This window comes from Carassius carassius, chromosome 4, assembly GCF_963082965.1.
Source record: "Carassius carassius chromosome 4, fCarCar2.1, whole genome shotgun sequence".
Classification (NCBI taxonomy): domain Eukaryota; kingdom Metazoa; phylum Chordata; class Actinopteri; order Cypriniformes; family Cyprinidae; genus Carassius; species Carassius carassius.
The window spans coordinates 38,716,802-38,738,077 of record NC_081758.1 but is presented as its reverse complement, the minus strand read 5'-3'; the positions used below and the strand labels follow the sequence as shown (position 1 = coordinate 38,738,077).

Below are 21,276 nucleotides of genomic sequence, written 5' to 3'. Positions count from 1 at the left end.
TTTGAAAACTCCACTGTTATCGTTTCCGTCTAAACACCCGAAACAGGAGTCTTTAAAAATGGTGATGTCATGTGCTTGCGTAGTACGTGTTAGGTATGTAGACATGCGCAGTACGTGTCGATTTTAAAAGCGAGCACGAACAAAACATACACAACAATGGCGGAGTACATGGTACTGTTGTTGCTGTTTAAGATTTTGTTAACATTTATTCAGCAAGACGTGGATTTATTTCACCAATATTACAACCAACAGTAGAGACGCATCATATACAAAATATAATCATCACTTCCCTACAGGTGCTGTTTACTAACAAGGTGACAGCACCAACTACTGGCCTGGCATACTTAATACAGCGTTTTTGTGGATATGTGTAAACGCGTATGTGACGAGTGGGGCGGGGCCGAGAGACGTGGGAACAGGAGCGAGGCCGGTGGAGTGATTGGAGATGAACGACACCTGTTCGACCCACCGGTCTCGAGTCCCATGGAGGAGATGGAAGGATATAAAACAGGAGCGATGACAGTGAAGTACGAGAGAGGACCAGGCCTGGGTTTTAGTTTGTGTTTGCTTTTTATTTGTGCGCGACAGTCGTCCGCGAGGGGCTGTTGCGCTGTTTTGTGTTTATTTTGTTATTAAAGTCTTTATTTGATTGTCCGCCGGTTCCCGCCTCCTTCTGCCCGAAGATTACAGAGTTTTTATCATTACAGCGAACCATTTTGAAAACGTTGTCGTGTAATATGTGACATTTTTTAAAAATGGGAAAAACTTTTTCGTTTTTGACTACATCATTGTGTAAACGTAGCCTAAGTTAAAATACTGCATGTGACATAATACAATTATGTGTACTCTTATAATTTTGTGGACAAAATCCAAAATTTAGGATTTGTACGCTCATCTGTTTTCATTGCAGCTAACCTCTAGCCGCTTCATGTCATCTAACAGCTCATTAAACTTTGACAAGTGAGTTACTGGAAAAAGACGGTCATTTTAAGCCTGTAAAGTGTAAAAATATGGTGCAATGTTATATTTTTAAAACCATTTTAATAGGTTTAACATTATTTATCAGCTCAGAAAATATGTGAATTTGACTAGAAACACCAGAGACCAGAAAATATAAAGCATCGGTCCAGTCAGGCGAGACTTCCGCATTCAGAAAAAGGTGGAATCTAAAAGTCCACTGGAATCTAAAAAACATTTTCAAATCAATTCTGAATGGCAAATGAACCTATCAGACATTAGTCAAAACTGCTACATTATTAAACAGCTCTGTTATTTTTGTAAGCCCAACCCTTATCTACCCCTAAAGATCCTGTAAACCCAAAATTATCTTTTAGTGGTTGCCTTTCATGTTAGTCAGACATCTTTTATTGTACAATGAACTACAGTATCAATCAGACGTTATGCTGAGAGTCAGTAGTGTCACTGCTGCTTAATTCATTTGCCTCAAGAAAATCTAATGAATAATTTTTTTTCCTGCTAATAATTGACAGATCAACAGAAGTATACTGTTTTACTGCGGTTTTCTAATATGCGACTGTTCAGAGCTTAGGAAAAGTATCTGCATGGATCTCATCAGAGTTTGATTGATGGGCTGAAATGCAAAACTGCAGGCTAAAAATAGACTGATTGGTCGCCCTGCAGTGATTGGACAGCCTAATGAGCGCAGAGTGATTTCGCTCAGGTAGACTTCCCCTGGTCCACCACCCATCGATGGACAGACACCACACTAGACAGGAAAGATGTGAGGAAGTCATTGCATGAATGATTTGATGCTGTAGTAGTTTAAAATACTCTCTAATTCATACTCAAACTCGTTTAAACACACAGTTAAAAATGGCAGTCAGTCCTCATCTGAGTGCTTGAAAACCAGGGGCCTCATTTGTAAAGATGCACAATTAAAACAAAGCAATGTTCACCAATGTGCTGTACAATCTCACAACAAAATTACACAAGATTTACATTCAGATAAACAAAAATGCCTTTTGCTAATAAACCTGCTGAACCAAACACTAAATTAGGTTCATGCAATTTCAAGTTTCATTAAAATAACTTAAGGACAGAGACAATCTAAGATGTAGAGGTAGATTATTCCAGAGCTTGAAAGCTGCTACTGCAAATGCCCGGTCACCACTCAATTTCACTTTAGTCCTTGGAATGTCTAGGATCATCTGATTTGCTGATCTGAGAGACCTGGTTGGTTTGTATATATGAAGGAGATCCACTAAATAAGGTGGGGCCAAGTTATGCAATGCTTCATATACAACAATCAATAGTTTAAAATCAATTCTGTACTGCACTTGCAACCAATGGAGTGCGGCTAAAATCAGTGTGACATGCAATTACAACCTATGATTTCTTACAATAACGAAGTATTCAGCATTTTGATTCTATTAAATAATTGTTTAACTATATGCCATAAATGTGTGTATATGTACGTATACTGTATGTATACATGTGATGTAATTATTATTATTAAATACCAGGATGATGAACAATAAAATAAACAAATGATAGAAGAAGGAGTCATAGTGCATTATACAGCAGTGGTGTTGATAAATACCTTACAAATAATTATTCCGTATTCCAATACTAAGTGAATTGAGTGGAATGAGACACACCCATCTCTATGATTATCACTTCTGTTTTCCACACTCAAACAAATATGAGTGCCACTCCCAAACACCTTACCAGTCTGTATGTGGCCAGTGCATGATAAAGGTTCAAAGTCATCAGATACAGATAACAAACAGGTGTCCGTTTTGTCTAATGACTTTACATTGCAGAAACAAGAGGACAGGTGACATAAGAAAGAAATAAACAGACACCCAGAGGTGGTGATGTGGCCACGACAGCTAAAGAAAGCATTCATTTTCAATAATTCACTGGTCTGGATTCAGTAATTCTGTTTATATTACAATTACCACATTGCACAGGTGATATTGTTAATTCCAAGCCATTTTTCATGTCCCAAAGACTACTTCTTTAAACCATAGACAAAATGTTCTGCTTAGAAAGAGATTTACATTTAGATGCTATGGATCCTTTTCACATTTCCAAAGTAGTGAATAGTAGTGTAGTATTGTTGTGTAGTTTAGTATTTTTCATAAAAGTGTATATATATTTATATATATATATTTTGTGTTCTCATTTGCCCCAGTAGAATTTCTGTCCAACAGAGAATATGTTAGAAACTATAATTTCCCAATAAAGTTTCCAACTCTTGCCTAACTGAAGTCTGACTGGCAATTCAAAAAAATGCAGCAACATGATATAGAACTATAATGTGGTCAACAAATTTATAGCATTACGGAACAGATTCAGAGCACAAATCAAGACCTTGGAACGTTTGTCAGCCAATCAGAATCAAGCGTTCAACCATAGTTTGGTATAATGGTTCAATAAACCGAAAGCAAGCTAGAACAAAAGAGCTAAACTGATTATACACCCTCTGACATTTCAACACATGTCACATTCAGACATATTCTGTTGCATGGATATGATTTGCATAAATTTATGGAGTGTGTGAGTGTACGCGCTCAGGCTTGATGCTCCCCATTGATCATCATCTCAGAGGCTGGTAGTGATTTTGCAGGAAGTCCTTAGAGATAACAGTTATGTCCTACTGTTATATCCAATGACGCAAATACAAAACAAAGCAGGCATTGCATGGACGTGAGGGCAAAGCATAATCACACACAAACAGCTTTCTTCCATACTATCAAAGGGTATTTGTAAGTCAACTGAAGCATATTAAAGCAATTTAAGCAGAGAAACCAATCACTGAACTCAATGTCATTCGATAGCGTCTAAGGTATGGAGAACCAGCTCTGTGAGAAAAAAAAAAAAGAAAAAAAAAAACCCATTGGACTGACATTCAAAAACTGACATTCAAAAACTGACATTCAACCAGCAATCCTGACAGCCTACAGTACAGAAGTACCTCAATGACAAAAGGTAAGGTATATTTTATAATGTTTTTTTTTTTGGAGATTAAAAGTAATGTGTGTAATTTCTGCAGCCCTAGTGAAGTGAGTGAAGTGAAGTGACATTCAGCCAAGTATGGTGACCCATACTCAGAATTTGTGCTCTGCATTTAACCCATCCGAAGTGCACACACACAGAGCAGTGAACACACACACACACTGTGAACACACACCCGAAGCAGTGGGCAGCCATTTATGCTGCGGCGCCCGGGGAGCAGTTGGGGGTTCGGTGCCTTGCTCAAGGGCACCTCAGTCGTGGTATTGAGGGTGGTGAGAGAACTGTACATGCACTCCCCCCACCCACAATTCCTGCCGGCCCGGGACTCGAACCCACAACCCTTCGATTGAGAGTCCGATTCTCTAACCACCAGGCCACAACTTCCCCGCACCACAGAGAATTAATAGAAAAGCGAAGTTGGAGTGTTGGTTTGACAAAGCCTTTCCTGGAAGTTTAAGATAGATTGACAAGAGATTTGAAGTTTCAAGGTTATGAATGCCTTGAGTTGAGTAGTTTGAACACAGTAATATATGTCTTTCTATGCAGGTGCTAATAAGAAGTGGTTAGTAGTTGCTAAGTGGTTACTAAAGTGCAAGTTAAAGTTAAGCTGAATCAAAAATGTATGGCATAATATTGATTACCACAAAAAGTTAATTTCCATTTGTCCCTATCATTATAAAAAAAAAAATTATAAGACTTGTTATATTAATAAATAGATAAAATAAATTGGTGTTTAATTACAAAATAAATACAAGATTAAACACTTAATTAAAAACTTAAGAAATGTTGCCTTGGCAACTTTAAAAAATATTTTTTTGAATCTAAAACTTAGATTGGAGTATTGGAGTATTATTTACAAGAAAATACTCTTTCATTTTTTGCACTTAAAATTTTCACACTATTCACAATGTTATTTGCCATTTCTTTTTAATAATTTGCATGTACTAGCAATTTCTGAGCCAAAATTGTTTCTACACCAATTTTATTTAAGTGTACAGGTTGAAGTACTAAAATGTGAAAAATAAAATAATTAAATAGAAATAAAAAAAGTTCCTAAAGTTAATTAAACTTAAAATTAAATTTTTAGATCTAAAAATAAAAGGCAATTCAAAATATTGATAAATACTATAATAGTATATACATAATATTAATATAACACTGATTATAACCTTTACATTTATTGGCCCCATTACACTGTAAGCGTCTCACTGTAATCCAGAAAGACCACGATGGACAAGATGCTAATCAACATGACACAACACATGCTATCAACTTTTATTTACTTGCATTACACCTGGACTATCCCTTTAAGAACTAGTCAAGAAATATGCAAACAATAATGAATGTACCTGGAGGTCAGAAGATACCTGCTCTTGTACTCAACGTGATGCTGTCATCTGTAGGACAAGGTGTGCATGCATTGAGCATGTACTCGTGAGCACATGTTAAAAAAAGTGCCATTCTTGACATTCAAGTCAACAACCTACAAATGCCTTATTGCAGTCTCTTCATGTAAAACTGGAACAGGAGAAAGCATTTATAATAATAATATTATATATATATCCCCCTAGAGAATGGTCCGGCCAATCAGATTGCATGTGAGTCGTGTAATCCAAGTAAGCTGCAATAAAATAAAATAAAAAATGTATAAATTCCTGAGGCAAAAAGTTGCCATTGATTATCACTGCCTCTGATTTTCTCACCCTGAGTAAAGTAACTATTCTTCTTTTCACCTTGGTACCACCTACAGATGCAATTCTGCAATCTTCCAGGGCCTCCATCTGCCACCCCAAGGACTGATGGGACGCATCGTGACATGGTCACCTCCTAAGGCACATCCCTGTCTTGAGTGCGACAGCCTGTCAATATGCCCCGAACCAGCTGTCAATCAAGCTGTCACACATCCAGCCATGCAGACACTGTATTGAAGAAGGGTAACTGATGAGCGATGGGGAGTTTGTTTCTCAGGCTGTGTTAATTCTAAAAAGGATTATGGGAAGTATGATACATGGAGCAAACAGTTTAGACATCTGCCCAGCTAAATTATAGTTATTGTCTTAAGTGATAACGAATAATACAGTACATTAGTACATTACAGTACATTAGGGATAAACTACAGTTGATTATAATGCATATTTCCACAATATTTAGTGCGAAAAGCTTTGAGTTTAATGAGCTACTAAACAAATGAATTAATCATCATACTGAATTCTAATTTACGGACTAATCATTCATGCTATAATTGAGATAGTTGCAGCTTTCAAGTAACAAATACAAATTGTTAATTTTTAGGCTGCTTGTGAGCCCTGTTCTCAATACATCCCTGTCCACACATACACACAATCACATGAGATACATGCTTAAACACAGTGAAGCTTAACAGCTGGGCTCTGGGAGTAAAAATCTCATTCACTTTCTCCATAAAGAAACACATTCTTAACAATGCATTTATTTTTAATTTAAGTGATCGCGTGGCCAATTGTAAATTTTATTTGTCTGGCGTCTCACATCTATTTTTAGCTGTACAAAACAGCACGTTTTGCTGCTTGATATTGCAAACTGACGTTTCTTATATCATTTTAATGTATCATTTTAATTATGAACACACTGGTTTGTAGTACAAACCGTTTAACGTTTACTTCACTTTGTTATTCTTCTCGTAATTTCCTTACAGTGGCTTATAAAGCATATGTCTTGCACATTCACAGAAAACAGCGTTGCATTCATAGAAGTGACTTCAGATTCCCATTTCATTTTTAAAACAGCGGAATTTCTTAAGGTTTATTACAAAATAGTAAAATATATACAGATTTTCCAAGATAGAATTGATTGTTTTTCACTGTGCTTCATGGAAGTGGGTGTTTTCTTAGATTTTGTTTATTTATTTTTTGCCTCAATTTTAATTTAATACTTTAAAAAAAAAATCCCAATGGAGAAAATATATGTGAAAAACCAGGGGCGCTGCACAAGATCCCGGGCTCTATGCATAGGCAGTCCTAATGCCCCCCCTTATGAATATATTCCAGACTTTTCCTTTGGGGCCCTGGTAATCAGTACTGGTTTTACCCCCAGTCCGACGCCCCTGTGAAAAACATATATGGAACAGAGACTGCTGATAAAGTGAGTTGCACTTAATCCTTCCTGAGCCATGCTTATGGCCAAAATGCAGAGCTTTTTTTCTTTTCGCCCACCAGATGAAAATTGTACATCTGATCACTGAAAAACAGTCACATGATTTGAGCATTCACGCAATCACACCTGTGGCACAATCGTTGTGGGTCGAGTTGCACACTAAAGTACAATACTAGAGAGATGTTCAAAGGGCTAGGGCAACTTCGGTCCTGGAGGGCCACTGTCCTGCAGAGTTTAGCTCCAACCCTAATTAAACACACCTGAACAAGGCAGTCAATGTTTTCGGGATTACTAGATAGATACAGGCAGGTGAGTTTTTATGAGGGCTGAAGCTAAACTCTGTAGGATAGTGGCCCTCCAGGACCGGAGTTGCCTATCCCTGAGCTAGGGAGATGCTCAAAGTAGGGTGGCCATATGCGCCGTTCATATGGGACACTACCCGGTCAGGATTTTAATATTGCCTAAAACATCCAAAGCAGTTTGACCAATAACATGCAGCTATTCCTCATAATTGACCAATTGTGGGGCTGCGCGTGAGAAGGTGAGAACTACGGGGAACGATCAAAGCGATGCAAAGCACATGTTTGTTCAGTCGTTTGACTTGAATCGTTGCTGCACACCGATCAAAAAAAGACACCAAAGTAGGTTCGTGAGAGCGAATCGAAAGCATTAGGAGCTCTCTACTCTGCTCTCTATAGCTCATGAATGCCACACAACCTGGATACGGATCACATGGCCATTTATTCATCTGCACAAACACACATTCAAAAATATATCGGAGTTCTTTAAAACAACATAAAACACTTCAAGTGGAGTAAACCACTTGAAAAGAACCAAATAATTTTAACTAAATAAAAAAATATTTTTATTTAAAAATTTATTTAATTTTTAGTTACGGTAAATAGTTTTAACTAAATAAAAAAAAATAAAAAAATGTAACCAAATAAATGAAAAGCTCCTCTCCTTCTGTACTTCTGTTTACGTGAGGACTTGCTCCTCTTAGTGTGATGTAAACTTCAGCCACATATATATTCTTCATCATCAGAATGCGCTAGGATCATATAGGAATGGGACACAGCATGTCAGGAATTTGATAAAAACACAAGACATCATTCAAACATTCATACACTAGTCCAACTGGTCTGGATGGCTACAGCTCCTGTCTGGATTTGGTGCTCTGTAGAGTGAGCTGTGGAGACCGATTGAAGAGGTTTAAACAATTGTGCTCAGCTCCAAACTGATGATCTTCATAAAGTGACAATTAAGATATACATAAAACACACACATTACTGTTTCAAAAGTTTGGAGTCATTAAGTTCATTCTATATATCACCTCTTGTGTGTGTGCGAGTTCCTGGGTTATTATTTAGTCTGAATGAACAATATAATGGCATTAATGGGAAGACTAATATAAAAAAGTAAACAAAGTACTTCCACGCTTAGTTACAACCACTTTGTTATGTCAAAATAAGACTTGAAATGTCGAAAACATGATCTATGGGAGTTTGAGTAAGTAATTAGCTTGGTTAAATTTAGGGTAAATCTCGGTGTCTGTAACTAACATTTACAGAGCTTTGAGGACTGATGATCTGAAAAGTTCAAAAATAGTTCAAATGTAACTACAACCCGAATTCCGGAAAAGTTGGGACGTTTTTTTAAATTTTAATAAAATGAAAACTAAAGGAATTTCAAATCACATGAGCCAATATTTTATTCACAATAGAACATAACGTAGCAAATGTTTAAACTGAGAAATTTTACACTTTTATCCACTTAATTAGCTCTTTTTAAAATTGAATGCCTGCTACAGGTCTCAAAAAAGTTGGCACAGGGGCAACAAATGGCTAAAAAAGCAAGCAGTTTTGAAAAGATTCAGCTGGGAGAACATCTAGTGATTAATTAAGTTAATTGATATCAGGTTTGTAACATGATTAGCTATAAAAGCTTTGTCTTAGAGAAGCAGAGTCTCTCAGAAGTAAAGATGGGCAGAGGCTCTAAAAAAATTGTGGAAAACTTTAAAAACAATGTTCCTCAACGTCAAATTGCAAAGGCTTTGCAAATCTCATCATCTACAGTGCATAACATCATCAAAAGATTCAGAGAAACTGGAGAAATCTCTGTGCGTAAGGCACAAGGCCGGAGACCTTTATTGGATGCCCGTGGTCTTCGGGCTCTCAGACGACACTGCATCACTCATCGGCATGATTGTGTCAATGACCTTACCAAATGGGCCCAGGAATACTTTCAGAAACCACTGTCGGTAAACACAATCCGCCGTGCCATCAGCAGATGCCAACTAAAGCTCTATCATGCAAAAAGGAAGCCATATGTGAACATGGTCCAGAAACGCCGTCGTGTCCTGTGGGCCAAGGCTCATTTAAAATGGACTATTTCAAAGTGGAATAGTGTTTTATGGTCAGACGAGTCCAAATTTGACATTCTTGTTGGAAATCACGGACGCCGTGTCCTCCGGGCTAAAGAGGAGGGAGACCTTCCAGCATGTTATCAGCGTTCAGTTCAAAAGCCAGCATCTCTGATGGTATGGGGGTGCATAAGTGCATACGGTATGGGCAGCTTGCATGTTTTGGAAGGCTCTGTGAATGCTGAAAGGTATATAAAGGTTTTAGAGCAACATATGCTTCCCTCCAAACAACGTCTATTTCAGGGAAGGCCTTGTTTATTTCAGCAGGACAATGCAAAACCACATACTGCAGCTATAACAACAGCATGGCTTCGTCGTAGAAGAGTCCGGGTGCTAACCTGGCCTGCCTGCAGTCCAGATCTTTCACCTATAGAGAACATTTGGCGCATCATTAAACGAAAAATACGTCAAAAACGACCATGAACTCTTCAGCAGCTGGAAATCTATATAAGGCAAGAATGGGACCAAATTCCAACAGCAAAACTCCAGCAACTCATAGCCTCAATGCCCAGACGTCTTCAAACTGTTTTGAAAAGAAAATAGATGCTACACTATGGTAAACATGCCCCGTCCCAACTATTTTGAGACCTGTAGCAGAAATCAAAATAGAAATGAGCTCATTTTGTGCATAAAATTGTAAACTTTCTCAGTTTAAACATTTGCTATGTCATCTATGTTCTATTGTGAATAAAATATTGGCTCATGTGATTTGAAAGTCTTTTAGTTTTCATTTTATTAAAATTTAAAAAACGTCCCAACTTTTCCGGAATTCGGGTTGTATTAAAAAGAATAGCTCACAACATAAACATAAGTTCACAAATAAAATATACTGTTTAAACTGTTACTGCTTTGAGTTATTATTTGATGAGATTCCAACTAGACTTTAATATATAGAATACTGATAAAAAATTTTAAAAAAAGTTACTTGGACATGAAATTATATTTGATAAAAAAATAAAAAAATAAAAACCTGAGGCCTCCTAAAGATATACGGTACATGTGTATATAAATAGGTTATGGTAAATTTAAGTTCATATGAATAAATTACTATTTTAACTTTGACAGCTATAGTTTTTAATTATTTATGCTCATGCCATGAGAAACAATAGACATGTATGACATGTTTAATACCTCGGAGTCATGCAGAATTCATAGTGAGAGAGAACGAGAGAGAGTGAAGTAGAGAGAGAGCGAAGGGAGCATGTGTGTTTCTGATCAGCTGTCACTGGTCTATGTGAACTCACTGACAGTGATGTTAAAAGACACTTTAAGACAGAATCCCTCATGAAAACTGGAGTAAACAAACAAGAAGAGACGGAAGAGAGAGATACAGAGAAGGGGAAATGATGACATTAATCCTATATGAAGATGGTACATTTCTGCTTCATTAATAAATCATTCAGAGGGAATTCAATGCATGAGGACTGCTCAGTGGTTACCACACATTCTCCAGACATCTTGAGTTATAAATGTCATTATAAATATACTGTTCAAAATTCAAATATTTGGACACTGTGGTTTTAAAGCATTAGTGTATCATGTTCATTCTAATGTGATGAATATTTGGTTTAATGTTTAATATAATTTGGTTTAATATTTTGCATGATATCCAAGAAACCACACAAAAAAAAAGACATTCAGACATTTTTAATTGTGGCTTAGTCCAATACTTTTTGGGATATTGTACACTACATTTTTGTACATTTTGTACTATAAATGTTTTCCATGTTTCTTAAAGTCTATTAAGTCTCTTATGCTTACCAAGGCTGCATTTATTTAAGAAAAAATACAGTAGAAACATAATCTTGCAAAATAATATTACAATTTAAAATAATTCAATTTTTATCTGAATATATTTTAAAATGCAATATATTTCTCTGATGGCAAAGATGAATTCTCAGCCATTCTTTCAGTGTAACATGATCCTTTAGAAATATTTCTAATATGATGATTTGGTGCTCAAGAAATATTTCTTATTATTATCAATTTTGAAAGCAGTGCTGAATAATATTTTTGTGGAAACCGTGATAGCAGAAAGTTTAAAATTAATTTTGATATTATTATTAAATGTTTTGAAAAGCATTAATTTATTAATTAATTAATTTCAAAAAAATCTTACTGACCCCACTTTTTTCTTTTCAAATTTAGCTATTTGCATTACATTTCTTTTGATCCAAAATCCCTCTCCCAAATGAGTATAGGACCAGTAGCTTCCTAAAAAAACACTTTCAAGCGGAGATAAAATACATCAATATCAATGCTTGGGGTCTCTGTAGGTTAATCGACTTTTAACTTCTACTTATCCATAACTCAGGACAATTAACGAAGGAACGCTTAGACACGTATATGCCCACCGCTTCACTGGGGATTTTAATAGATTACCACATAAACACATTGAGGGAACAGGTGAGCCTGTCAGTGCATTAAGACGCTCTCACTACATCTCTGTCCCTCAGGCTATAGCTAGCAGCGGGACGCACCAGGCTATGGAGAAAGCAAAGCCACGGCCATTAATCACTCCACTGGTGTAACCTGCAAAGCCAGCGACCCTTGTCACTTTGCTCCTAGGTCCGTTCCTCAAACTACCTGACCAAGGGTGATTTACAACAAGTCGGACAGTGTCCCAATACAGGCTTCTGATGCGGGCTCTGCATCGGCCAAAAAAAACAACAGCTGTCAAAGGGTGTAAGACTGAGCTGGATTTTCTAGCTGCTGGTTGCATGAGAGCTGTAAAGCCGTTCCCCCCAAAGTGTCCAGCCTGATTTCTTCAAGCTACGCTTCAATTAGAAAATCACATCAAGGCAAACTGACTGAACACATGGAGGCCAGTCCATCCATCCAAACAAACAGATCACAACACAGGAATCAATTAGCATAGCACTAATGAGAGGAAAAGATTCTATGGCTAAAATGGAGCTTTTAATCTACCGTTTCATAAGGCTTGATGAAACGTAGCTGAACCTTTCAGAAAGGTTAAATTCTTTTTAGATTACTGGTGCTTGGTAGCATGACTAACTGTATGATTAGGATCATATTTCATGGGAACTAGCCCTTCTGAGAAATGGTGCCGCAACACAGAGATGCTATAGACTTGGTGAACATGTATGTCAATTTACAAAATCATACCCATCTGAAACACAACCTCCAATGTTTCACAACTTGCAACCTGCAACAAGAACACTTCTGTATGTTGTAAAAAGCTGAACTCTAAGATTTTACCATATTTGAGTATTGGACTACAATGTATTTAACCAAAACCTGAAGGGGTAATGATACTGAGTGTTTTTGCTGCTATATGATAATTTTAAGATATTTAATATTTAAGTGTCTTCTTTTTCTCCACAGCTACTGACAAACTCTTGAACTCTTCAGGCCCAGTTTCATTTTTCAAAGTTTTTATTTTTTATTTTTGCATTTCAGTTAACAGCCCAGGGGATAAACATTCATGAAATATTTCTTAAAATCTTATCATCTGCTGTTTTCTTAATTCATAACTTAAGATTAAAGTTAATAAAATCATTCCCAACCATTTAAGGATGCCCCTATATTTTTTTCTTTTCTTTTTTATTGATCGAAATACAATACAGAAGAACAATTTGAATTCCTTAAAAATCCTTGTGATTAGCATCCTAAGGTTATATACTGTAACTTGACCTTTTATATATTTATTTCCTATGAAGAAATTTCTCAATTTCTTTCTTTAGAAAATTTTCATGAATCCAGCCACAGATGTGTAACTGCTATGCCATACCAACAAATAACAAAAAAACAAATATATAAGTAAAGAGTCTCTTACACAGCTCACACTCTCATAAATCACATTCTTATTGCAATTTTTGGTCCAACTTTATATTAAGTGGCTTTAACTACTATGTACTTACATCAAACAATACATACAATTTACTTAGTGTTAATATTGTATTGCAAAACACTTTTGCTGCTATTGTGGTGGGATACGGGTAAAGTTAGGGATAGGTTCAGTGGTATGGGTAGATTTAAGGGTTGGTTAAGGTGTAAGGGATGGGACAACAGTGTTAATTATTTAAATACAGAAATTAATTGCATGCAGGTATTTTTAAAAGCATGTATGTACACAATGAGTACATTGTACCAAATGATTAATTTAAATGTAAGTACATAGTAGTTAAGGCCACTTAATATAAAGTGGGACCCATTTTTCTTCCTTCAACATTGTAAAATTGTATTTGGCCAAACTGAAAGTGGTCATTCTAGTGGAGCTGTCTAAACAAACGAGGCTTCAGGGAGTTTTATTACTTTAAAACAAATCCACTACTCAGTTGAGCATCAGCAGAGAGGACAAGCTCCGGCTCAGTTGATGTAACTGGTTCAAAGGTGTGGACAGCCGTGACGCCAACAAAGAGACTGTGATCAGGAAGGACTGAAGCCTGAAATGGGCTGCACTCACTTCTCTTTCTCGATCTCCATGGACAGACGTTTCATGTCTGTGTCTTTGAAGTCAAAACTCAGGTTCTCCATACTGAAGCTGAAGTTAGGGCCATCAGGAGGAAGAGCGCTGGCAGACAACGGCACAGGCTATGCAGTGAAAGTGAGAAAAAGGAAGAGAAGGAAAAATAAAAACATGTTCAAATGAGCTGACTGGGCTATATAAAGATCAATGTTCAAATAATAATCAAGCAATATTACAAGTTTTAATAGTTCTGTACCAAACATCCCAGTGTTAAATTACTAAATATTATAACTTGATGCAAACTTCAAAAATGAAGCAAATCCAAAATTCTGCTAAAAAGCATTTGTAGAAAGATATATAACTGTAACATTTCACTGATCAACCTGACGTTCAGTGTGGCGACTAGGAATTCAAGCACCTAGTATGAGATTTAGAAAAACTGCCTTAATTTGCCTCGGGCCAAAGTTTGCCTTACCAACCCTTAGTTGGATTTTGTCAAAAGACCAAAGGAGGCTTCAGGGTATAACAAAAAAAAAAAAAAAAAACACTTCAAAATTCTCTGCAAGTCATCAATACCTGCAGACAGCGGCAATGCTTTGAAATGCCTCCTGGATTTTTAAGTGGTCGAATAGATCTAACATTAGCCACCCATAGGAGAGAGCTAATGTTTGAAATGATACGCTGACCTCCAATCACCCCTTAAATCAGCGTGGATGTAAAATGTGCGGATGAGCTGCCAGATGGATTTTCAAGAGTATACTCAAAGCTTTTAAAGAGCGGAAGAGCTCAGCTCCCAAGTGCTTAGGCTAATAATTAGGGAACTCATCGTAATAGCCCTGAAATGTGGTTTCCAGGTAGAAAAAATTCCACCTTGGGAACATTTGTATAGGAAAAAAGCTAATTTTCTGACCTCAATTATATCTTTTGTTTTATCCATATATGAGGCTTAGGACAATCCCTCAATAGTCTTCAGTTTGAATCAGATACGAAGTGCACTCAGTCATCATGTGGATTTGAACCTGGCAGATATTCACAAAGCATTTAATGGAGGTATTTAAGATAACTGTGGTTTCTTGCTAACAGTTTCCCTTCAAATAGGAAGACATTCCGAACTCTGAAATGTAATCCAATTTAGAGAAGCATTACAACCATCTCATGCAATTCCTGGGACCCTAGAGACCTAAGCATTTTTTTTTAAGTTGGACAGCCTAATATGAATAGAAATATACCTTCTAGATTGCATTACGATGGTTACTTTGAGGCTAAAACACTCTCAAAGATTTCCCTGGATGCAAGGGGAAAGTTTACTTGTGAGTAATGGAATGGTGGTCTGATGCAACTTTTGTTTAAATAAATCATCTACATTTACATTTACATTTAATCATTTAGCCGACGCTTTTATCCAAAGCGACTTATGGATATCTTGACATTGACAAATGGCCAAGAGGCTAAATCAGACTAGCGTAAAAAACATAGCTGTGCAGAGTTTAAAACTGTTTTTTTTTTTCTTACAGATAAAATTGGAGTGGATTCAGACTCTAGCCTGATTAAGAATGACAAGCGTCGTTGAAATGTCATCTGTGGAGATGTTGGAGAACGCCGTTGGGGAGTGTTTTGGTAAGGGATGGGTCATTACCGAGTACGCTAATTTTCTGGTGATCTCCAGCAGTTTGTTTTTGGCTTTGCACTCTGATTCTCTTGCCTCCTGCAGGTCCAGTTTCAGCTGGTCGGCCTCATTCGCCCTGAGGAGAATAGATACATGGGTTACTCACTCAAGGTTTGAACCCTTTGAAGTGGACACAGTGTTGGGATCTCCAAAGCACAGTTTCAGCTGGAAATGAAAAATGGATGCTCAGATCAGCAGAAAATTTACTCTCACAGGCACCAAATCAAACAGCTATCCCAGCATGCACATCAACAGAGTGCCACATACTAAGTAAAGGCCCAGCAGATAGGTTTGAGAAGGAAGCTGTCAGAGGAAGATCTGGAATGTCTTTTATGATGCATGTTCACATACTGAGTTTTGAATAATAAATTATAGGTGCTGCTAGTTTTTAGTCAATGTTTTTAATCCACCTAAATTTTTAATAGACAAACAAACTAAATAAAATAAATTCAAATATACTTTAAAAAAAAAATCTATGCCATGCTGTTATGCTGTCATGTCATTGCTAATGTCTTCTAGATGGTCCCTTAGGTTTTCTTTCTGGCCAGATTATTAGTATTATTTCTATGACATTCTAGTATTCATATTCTACTATTATACTATTCTAGTCATTCATATTTGGAATTAGCTTTTTTTTTCATATTTTTCGTTTTCGGTTAAATTTTAATCTAAGCTTTTTTTTCATAAAGATTCATTTTGTTGTGTTTTTTTTTTATTTGGACTAGTTTTTTATAATTCTATTTGGCTTTAATTTACTTCAATTCTAGTGATTTTAGTGTTTCAACAAAGACACAAAAATGTTTAAATGTTAATTAAATGTTTTTATTTTTAATCTATATACTGTGTATATATATATATATATAGAGAGAGAGAGAGAGAGAGAGAGAGAGAGAGAGATGTAAAAAAAGTATGACTAAGTCTATTTTTAAATCTAATTTTATATTTTTACAAAATAATGATACACTTGAAAAATAGCACCCACTTTTCGAGTTAAAATAACTTTTCAACCACAAATGATCTTTTATTATTTAACCACTGGTACACAACTAAATATTATTATTTAAACACTAAATATGTCATTTGACATATCACCATGTTATGCAGCCATCTGATAAGCAGAGTGTGTGTGTGTGTGTGTGTGTGTGTGTGTGTGTATGTGTGTGTGTGTGTGTGTGTGTGTGTGTGTGTGTGTGTGTGTGTGAGAGAGATGTTACGGTACCTCCTTTCAGACTCTTCTGCCATCTTGAGGGCAAGCATCTCAGCCTCTAGCATCTTCTGTTCCATGAGTCTCTTCTCCTCCTCAGTGTGAATGGCTGTCACCTTTATAAAGAGAAATTCAGAGCATGATGTGTCCTCAATGCTCCTAAAGGATCTTCTATGAGCAGCTGGTGTGGGCAAATGCTCACTAACCTTAATACGCTGTATCTCGTGTTCAGCCTCGGCCGCTTTCTGAGCCAACAGCTTGGCCTCCTCCTCAGCGATTTGTGCCTTCTCCGCCAACAGATCTGCAGTCTCCTCTGAGTGCAATTGAGAACACAGAGACCACACGCTTTGCAAAGATGCACATCGTCATTTTGCTTTATTTGATGCCCTTGTTAACATCATTAGATGGTAAAAGTACAGCATATTATGCCCATGCAGCATTATTAATAATGGAAGCTATCTATAGATAACCTTTGCTGTTTTTCTTGTTTCCACACAATTTGTGTAACACCTCAAAAAAAAGAAACCTGTTACATAAAACTCAGGTCTAACACATTGGCATCATATGTATTACAGAAATCGTGTCACTAGGTCAGATTTTCATTCCAAGATTTATCTCTCAAAACACTATCTACTTTTGGCAAGGACTTTAAAAAAATATATAAAAAAAACACTAATAAATATTTTAGAGAGCAAGAGAAAGAGAACATAGGACTTTCAAGAATATGAAACTCTCTTATTAAAAATAACAAGACCAGTGCTAGTCTGAGCCCTGCCTGTAAATGATTTGAAGTAGCGTTTTGCTGAGCATGGATTGTGAACTATTAGAAGAAATGCATATATCAGTTGTACTCACACTTACATGAGTTTAAAAGCCGAATTTCTTTTGCTTGCTGATGTGAACTGAACATTGAGTCTTAAAATGTTATGTGAAAGTACAATAACATTGAATGAAACAGAAATATACCCTTAAGAATATTATATTATGCAATAATGTATTACATTTATTAGGTGGGATGGGTGCCAAAAAAAAAAACTTGTACTGGTATTTTTGACATCTCTAGATGTTGCGCCAAGTTAATTATGATTGACTGACCAATGAAAATAAAAATAGGGAACAACTAAAACAGACAAAAAAAACTGCTACAGAACAATGTTTGGGGGAAAAAAGATGAGTACTAAACCACAACAATCACCAAGGGCTGAGTACAAGTATAGATATGTGTGTGCACTAGTAAGCACTCAAGCGATTAGAGTAAGTATATTAGTGTGGTTGACGTTTTAGTTTCTCACCAGAGCTTCACTGGCCATGTGAGCTTCGTCTTGTAACTGAATCTATCTCTTCTCCAGTTCATCACAAGCTCTTTCTGCCTCCTCACGCAATTGTTTCTCCCTCTCCAGCCTCTGCCTCTCGATCTATAGAGAGGTGCAAAAAGCTCATCCGTATTTCACCAGGATTGCAGCACAGCTAAATGGGTTTAGTGGATCACAAATCTAGCACCTGGTTAAAGGTGCCCAGAGGCGCAACAGGAAAATCAATGCAAATGGTGACCATGAAGTCTTGAGATTTCCCTGACACTTCCCAAGCTCTCCAAAAACAAGATAACAGTTTTCCAAAACTGCAATAATTTATAAAAATATTTCTACACATACATTACTGTTCAAAAGTTTGGGACAAATACGTTTTTTCCCCAGAAAGGACGAGTTAAACTGATCAAAAGTGACAGTAAAGACTGTAAAGATTTATATTCCAAATAAATGCTGAAAGACTTTTCAAAAACATTTAAAATATCTCACAGACTCCAAACCTTTGAACAGTTGTAGTGTGTTACTTATTAAAAAGAACCATAAGTGCTATAAAAACTTAATTTGGATGCTAGAATTAGCTACATTGCCAGATAAAAAAACTATAATAATAATAATAATTAGTTATGTATGCATTCATTTTCTCTGTTTGTTCTCTTCTTATTTTTATTCCTTGATTTGTTTTCTCCTTTTATATTTCTATATTTGCCATTTTATCCTCTTTCCTTTCAACTTTGTTTGCTTTTCTTTTCTTTTGATCCTGTAAGACAGGAGCTCACTGAAAATCAGAGCCCAGAAAACAAGTTTGTTTACCATAAACAATAATCTTTCTCAGTTGGTGTAAATCAGGTAATCATTCACCCTTTCCAGCCTGTTTGCAAGCTTTCTCTTCTATAGCCTGCATCTTCATCTGCTGGACTTCCAAAGAATCAACTCGGCATCTCCTCATGAAGAGATCATGGTTCCCGATGCACAGCTGAAAAATCTTCGAACACACAATCTTCGAAGCTTCACAAACAAATTTCATGTTCTCATGTTTTTGTATGAGCTGTATGACTTTTTAATGACTGAAACTTGAGTCCGTGTCTCATAAATGGCTTCAGAATAAAATATGGCTTCAGAAGATTTCTAAATTAGCTGTTAGTTGAAGGGGCCTTTTTATGATAGTTTTATATAGTCATAGTTTGGAAAAAAGCACTATAGAGATTCAGATAAATTCTCCTTTTGTTTTTCATTGCAGAACTAAATTAATTAATGGCATAAAGTTTTATTAAACCAACAGTATTCTGGCTGACAGCCCAGATTTTAAACCACCATATCACAGTGGGTTTGTGAAGATTCATTTTAAATTTCAAGTTTAGTATATTTTTATATTATGATCACATTGCAATGGTTATTCAGAGTGAAACAGAAGTCACATGGCTGGCAAAAGTCATATTTCAAACAAAAAGGCAGAAATAATGAAGTTTCAAGCAGGGTGGACACCAAAGGAAGTGTGAGATTTAAGTTAAGGTGATTAGGTCACAAATAATATAAGGCTCGATTATCAATGGTATACAATAATAAAAGCGTTTGTCTGTCTGGAGTTCTACCTCAGATTATTGCTGCCATACAGCAGCGGAGGCATTTCTTTCCCTAATGGAAAAGTAATTGACCCCATACATCTCCAGATCCTGAGCTATTTTTAAATACTCCATCTCAGCTTCATCTCTGCAGCACACAATAACAAACAAAATCCTGGGAGGGAGGAAAGGAGGGAGACAGAAGGGGAGAAAAAGAATAAATTAGACAAAATAAAATCTATTCACCGCAGGGCTTTAATGAGACTCGTCTAACTTGGAGTGCAAAAACTAGAGGACACGCAGTATGTCTTACAGTAACTGATTGTGGCAATGAACACAAATGCACACATACTCACCATTAACTCCCCAATTAAAAAATATCCCACTAAAAATAACTTTTTAGGCAGATTTTACTTCCTTCATATTCTCATGAGTCTGGAAGCAACCTACCTTGTCTGACTGCATTAACCAAGAGCAGACAGCACAGAATGAGTGAGGAGCTGTTCGTACAGGATGTGTTTGCGCTTTCAAAAACAGCCAGTATTTCAAAGCTGATCTACTTTTAAACTTGTTTTTAATACATGCTGTCTTAAAAACAGCCAAAAACATCAGTCTGCATCCGTACAGAAATCAAGAACAAAATTATTAAATAAATAAATAAATAAATAAATATTAATAAAACTGAGAGAAAAAAAAATGCAAGTTTAAAACATTATTACTAACCAATTTTATTATTACCCCGTCTACCTCGGACAATAAACAATAACTAAATAAAAAACAAAAAATAAATAATAACAAAATAATAATAAAAAACAAAATAAAAAAAAACTAATTTAATGAATTAAAATAAACAAATAATTAAACAAACATAAATAAAATATAAAAAGAAAAATGTTGTGTTAATGGCCCCTTAACTCTACCTTGGAAAGATTTAATGTTAACATTACAGAAAGTGGCTTTAGAAGTCAATATATTTGCTTCTTTTATTTTTTATGTCTATTCAGTGCTTTATTCATCTACCATAACAATGTAGGCTAATGCCATTTTTTTTATTTAGCATATCATATTTCAATGTATCAACTGAGAGCCCTAATTTGCTAATTTTATAAAAAAAAAAAAGTAATTTACAAAAAAGAATCAGTTTCATATATTTACAAGTCCAAAAGATACAATAGCTAAAGCACCTGGAGGACTGAAAATGGCACATAAAAATATATTAAATGTACACTATATTAAAAAAGTACAAGAAACATTGACTAGAATTGGACCTCAGGAGGGGAAAAAAAGATGCTATAGAATGAAAAACTTCTGATATCAAATTAAGCTGGGTGTATGTATGAAAGAGAGATAAAAAGAGATGTGCAGACTGTGTGTTTCAGGAATACACACTGGAGTGCTGTCAGATGTAAGGAGAAGGTGTGGAATAAGTGCCCTACATGCATCTAAATCGGCTCCAAAGCAACACAGGAAGTCAGTTTTATCATCACAGTAGACCACAAAATGTTGGCTTTTTTGAGCAAGGCTATGCCTGGATATGGATAAAGCAGCATGCCAGTTTTTCATTTCATAAGTGTTT

General features: G+C 36.1%; 1 pseudogene; it reads right to left on the bottom strand.

Moving 5' to 3' along the window:
- Positions 1-8,241: 8,241 nt before the first annotated feature.
- LOC132131468 (merlin-like) overlaps positions 8,242-21,276 on the bottom strand; it is a 34,952-nt pseudogene continuing 21,917 nt past the window's right edge.